The sequence below is a fragment of the Antechinus flavipes genome, chromosome 2, assembly GCF_016432865.1.
Source record: "Antechinus flavipes isolate AdamAnt ecotype Samford, QLD, Australia chromosome 2, AdamAnt_v2, whole genome shotgun sequence".
Classification (NCBI taxonomy): domain Eukaryota; kingdom Metazoa; phylum Chordata; class Mammalia; order Dasyuromorphia; family Dasyuridae; genus Antechinus; species Antechinus flavipes.
The window spans coordinates 288,597,985-288,604,176 of record NC_067399.1 but is presented as its reverse complement, the minus strand read 5'-3'; positions in this window follow the sequence as shown (position 1 = coordinate 288,604,176).

Below are 6,192 nucleotides of genomic sequence, written 5' to 3'. Positions count from 1 at the left end.
GTACTAGCAGATGGACATCTTCTCCAAATAATGCATAATATTCTTGGAACTCTTGCTCTTGTTAATTGCTGGGAAACATGGAAAGAATCCAAAGGGCTCTACTCATGTGTAATAGCAAAGATCACGTTCCCAGAAATGTCATCTTACATAAAGTAAAAAGAATGTATTAAAACACTGGATAGCCCTTCAGTGAAAGGTTAGAGAGTGGGTGGTCCCTATAGAAAACAAATTCTGTAAGTCAGGCCTAAGTTTCATATATTGTTTAGTAGCTTCCAAAGGAAGGGAACAAAAACATCTTTCCACAGTATAATTATTAATTAAAATATATTGGATGCCAAATTTGTATTTCAGCCTTGGTGTAGGAAGTAAAGTTTGGCATGGCCCATTACTCTGTATTTAGGAAACATATTTGTTGGAGGGATTTAACATGCTTTGTAGAGTATATGACATTAATTCTCCTGATGTCCTTTGAAGAGAAGAGCTAAGTATGATTAGGAAAAAAAATAAAGTGCCAAGAGAGAGTCTCCCAAGACCAAAGTTTTACCTCAGGTGTAAATTACTTATCATTGAGGGCTTAAGAGATATCAAAGAAAATAAATGCTGAGATTTCATTGCTTGCAACTAAACCTGTTCCTCAATGACTCTATTGAAATTGTCAGTCAGTGAGACATTAATCATAAATTTCAAAATTAGAAATTTCTAAATATTCTTATTTTGAAATGTTGAAAGGTGGGAGTGAGGGTCAGTATGGGGATTAAGTGAATTCTACAACTAAATTTGCTTAGTAGCAAACATTAAATGTATATGAATTGGGTCTTTTGACTTTATCCAGTGGGCAGGGAACTGTTCCATAACTGCTAAAAAATGCATTTAAGTACTAATACAATGAGGATTTTTTGATTGCTAACTCAGAAAGAAACTGACTAGAAACTGGCTGAGTATCCCTGACATAGGCCCCCCATACTGGCAGTGTCATTTCTTAGTTCCAGCAGGAGGTTAGAAATTGCTAATTTTAATTAAAAACATTGCTTTTAATATATAATTCACAGTTAGACATGGTGAGAAATGTGCTTCCCATGAGAACACCAGGAAAGCCTTGATTAGAACTTGTTTTCAGTCTAAGTCTTTCAGCCTATAGTAAAATAATAACAATAAAAAAATAATGTATTTCTAGTTCAACTTTTCCCTTCTTAACCAAATACTTTTCCACCTTGAAATTTAAAAATTCCAGTGATTTTTCCACATCATTTCCTTTGAGCATTATTTAAGAAGGATATTCACCAAAGTCAAAAGAAAGCAATTTGCTTTTTCCCCCATTAGATGCCCTATAATTGTCCCATTTTGAAATTCAAAATTATACAATGGCTATTACAGTTTTTCCTCTTTTCCCTCAAATAATACCTGTAATCCCTTCTAACAAAATATGCACTTGTGTGATAAATAATAAGAATAATATATAATATTTACATAATGCTTGGTATGTGTCAAGCACTATGCTAAGAATTTTACAATCATTATCTCATTTAACTCACAATAACCTTGGGGAGTCAGGTGCTATTGGCATCTTCAGTTTTGCACCTGATGAAACTGAGGCAAACAGAAATTAAATGACTTGCTTATGGTCACATATCTAGTAAACGTATGAGGCCAGATTTGAACTCATGCTTTCCTGACGCTGTGCCAACAGTCTATCAAGTGTGCCACTTAGCTGGCTTAGTGTTCTGTGATTGGATGAAATATCTTTGAAAAATCTTCTGTGAATCATGCTACATAATATGGACAATAATAATAAAGATAAGAAATGAGTTTAATGGATTTTATAAAAATGAGAATTACCTCTTATAGATAACTCTGGATTTTCTTACCCTGCCATTACTATAACAGAAAAAAAAATATTTTCTTATTATTTACCCAGAAAACAAAATGGACAGAGGTATGCAATATAGTTAATTCTTAATTATCAACACTAGCATAAGGTGACACATTTGTCGATAAATCATAATAGTGTTTAATTACAAAATTATATAATTAAGCTCTATTGGTTTCAAAATCATGCTTCTAGAAATTGCAATGAATAGGAAAATAGTATTGAATAGAAAATATATTTTAAGAATTCTCAGAAGAAAGTAATTATCAGAAGGAAAATAATTGCCACCAATCTCAAACATTTTATCAGGAAGATGTGGAACTATGATTAGTTCTGTCAGGCTGCTGGTGACACAGGGGAAAAAGTGCTAGAAAGGAAATCATTAAGATCAGAGTTAAAATCCAGATGTATTCTATCTCCTTTTCTCTAGATAGATCACTGATCTCTTCTGCCTCAGTCCCCTAAACTGCAAGATGGGGATAACAATAAGAGATGTACTGTGAGAATCAAATTAAATACTTGTAAAAATGCTTAACACAGGGCCAGAATGGAGTAGGCACTATATAAATGATTATTTCCTACAAAATGAGTTAATTTTGATTACATTAAATTTAAAAGGTTTTGCACAAAGCCAATGCACCCAAAATTAGAAGGGAAGCAGAAAGCTGGATAACAAATTTTACAGCCAATATTTCTTTTTTTTTTAAATAACTTTTTTATTGATAGAACGCATGCCAGGGTAATTTTTTACAGCATTATCCCTTGCATTCACTTCTGTTCCAATTTTTCCCCTCCCTCCCTCCACCTCTTCCCCTAGATGGCAAGCAGTCCTTTACATGTTGAATGGGTTACAGTATATCCTAGATACAATATATGTGTGCAGAACCAAACAGTTTTCTTGTTGCACAGGGAGAATTGAATTCAGAAGGTATAAATAACCCAGGAAGAAAAACAAAAATGCAAGCAGTTTATATTCATTTCCCAGTGTTCTTTCTCTGGGTGTAGCTGTTTCTGTCCATCTTTGATCAATTAAGACAGCCAATATTTCTGATAAAGACTTCTTTTTCTAAAATATTTAGAGAGGGGGGCAGGTAGGCAGCACATTGATTAGAGCACCAGCTCTAAAGGCAGGAGGATCTGAGTTCAAATGTGACCTCAGATACTTAACACTTCCTAGATATATGACCCTGGGCAAGTCACTTAACTCCAATTTCCTCAGCAAAAAATAATAATAATAAAATATCTAGAGAACTGAGTCAAATTTATAAAAACACAAGTCATTTTCCAATTGATAAATGGTCAAAAGATGCGAACAGACACTTTTCAGATAAAATTAAAGTCATTTCTAATCATATGAAATGCTCTAAATCACTATTGAGTAAAAAATGAAAATCAAGACAACTCTGGGATACTACTTCAAACCTCTCAGATTGTCTGAGAGGATAGGAAAAGATATAGATAAATGTTTAAGGGAATGTGCAAACTGGGACACTAATGTGTTGTTGGTAGAGTTGTGAAATGATCCAACCATTCTGGAGAACAATTTGTAACTATGCTCCAAGGGCTATACAGGTGTGTATACTCTGTGATTCAGCAGTATATCTATGGGGTCTATACCCCAAAGAGATACTAAAAGGGAGAAAATGACTGGTATATATGCAAAAGTATTTGTAGCAGCTCTTTTTGTAGTGGCAAGGAACTGGAAACTGAGTAAATAAATGCTTATTAGTTTGGGAATGGCTGAATAAATTATATGAAGATATATGAAGATAATGGAACATTATTGTTCCATATGAAATGATGAGTAGATGGATTTCAGGAAAATCTAGAAAGACTTACATGAACTGATGCTGAGGTACGTAAGCAGAACCTGGAGAACATTGTACAGCAAAGCAACAATATCATGTGATAATCAACTTTGATGGACCCAAGTCTCTTCTCAACAATGTGGTGATTCAAGACAATTTCAAAAGAAGTGGGATGGAAAATGCTAAATGCATCCCGAGAGAGGATTATGGACACTGAATATCGATCAGACCATATTTTGTTTGGTTTTTTTTCTTTCTCATGATGTTTCCCTCCTTTGAATTCCCTTTTTTTCCTTGCAAAACATAACAAATATGGAAACATGTTTAAAAGGATTGCACATATTTAACTTTTTTGAGATTGCTTGCTGTCTTGGGGAGGAGGGAGTTGAGAGAGGAAAAGAGAAAAATTTAGAATACAAAGTCTTACAAAAATGAACCTTTATGTGTATTTGGAAAAAACAAAATATTAAAAAATGTTTATTTCCTTCTATACTGCTGCCCTTGTTACATTTGAATTGTTTGTATAATAAAGTGGAAAATTAAAAACAGTGAAAGTTATCATTTGGTTTTACTACAGGATCAGCTCAACTTATTTTCTAGTCATACATCTCTCTGGCAATTTTTTATGTCATATCTCAATTGCAATTCTCTTCTGACAAATATGCCACCTTCAAGTTACCTGAAACATATACTTTTCGACTGTCTTCTGGGAAAAGCTAAATATATTCTTAGCAGTGAGAAGTAATAGCTCACAATAAAATGGTAAAGAATAATTTAAAATCAGAAAGCAGAACCACACACACAAAAAAAGCAAAAATAACAATCTAGGAGCAATTTGATATTGGTCTAAATAAGTGCCCTGAGGATATCATAATTGTTTAATCATAATTGTATGATTATTATAAATTTTATATGTATTCATATACAAATTATATAACATATAATTGATAATATAGAATTATATAATTGAAATCTAGAACAATAGTTTTGAATTATCAAGAAAAGCTTACTTATGTTTACCATCTACTTTTGGAAAAGATATTAAATCATAAATATATCTATTAAATTAAAAATTAAAATAATTAGAAGATTTGATATTTGAATTGATTATTTATTTATTTATTTCATATAATACTTAAATGATGATAATTTCTCATTGTCTGATAAATAAGTAATACAATATTCCTGCAATTAGATTAAATAGAAATTTGTGTATATGGGTTTTAAAAAGTGAATTCCCATGTCCAAATATTATTGATATGGGATAATAAAAAATAAATTTGAATTTCTTCTTGCCAGCTATCAGCATGGGGGAAAGAGTCTAAAAGTCAACTAACTATTTCCATTCTAGTTTTTAAAAAATTAGCATATGTAAGGATAATTTCAAATGTTAATAAACCATCATTTCTTAAACATGAATTAACTATAGAATTGAAGATTGAGAAGAGATGAGGGGGATCTCATACAAACACACACACACACACACATACACATACACACATGCATACACACAGATAGAAACAGAGACACACACACAAAACCATTTTGTAATTCCCCCATCCCCTGTGAGTTGTGCTATTGTTCTACTTAAAACAAAATAAAAATAAAACCCTCCAATGGTTTCCCAGTACATACAGGATGAAATTCAAATTCCTCAACCTGGCATTTCAAGAGCTTGAACAATATGGCTTAGGTTTAGTGTATCTAATCACATTTCTCACTATTTTGAAACACCAATGCTTATCCCTGTATTCTTGTCCCCTCATCTTTTAAAATCTCAATTTCTTTCCTTCATACTTTTCAAAATATTCCTCATTCTTCAGTGTTTCACTTTAGTATGATTTTCCTCAGGAAGCTTTTTCTGATTAGTTTATCCCACATTGATAGGCTCATAAAAAATTAGATCATTTTTATTCAGCAACCCTTACCCCCACAACTCTCCAATTGTTTGTTTGTTTGTTTGTTTTTAACAGATAAGGAAAATGAGGACCAGGAAGGTTAAGATGCTTGCAGAGGGCATAGAGAAAGTAAATAGTGGACCTGGAAATAAAATCTAGCTCTCTGTTTTTAGATTCATTTTTCTTTCCATAACCTTGAATTGTCTAATCTCTCTTATTTTATGAATATCTTCAAAGCACTTCATATTTCTGCATACTTGCCACAACCATACATTTCCTTGCATTGTTAAAGAAAATAATTTGTATATCTACTCATTCAGTCCAGAGACTGTAATTTATCTTTCTTCTCTATGCCCCCTAATGCTTATTCAATTGCTAAAATATATTTTCTTAGATATTTGTTATGCAAATATTCTTTCTATTATGGAAGATTATCCACCTATGTCCTCTGATCCTGTGACATTTTACTCAAGGTCTAACTACATATCCTTCAGAATTTGCACTCACAGATCTGCGAATCTTTTAGTTCTTTTAACATATCTATAATACTAATGAACATATGAACTCTTTATCCATTCTCTTTTGCTCTTACCACATCACCAGCCCAATTTATTTTGAG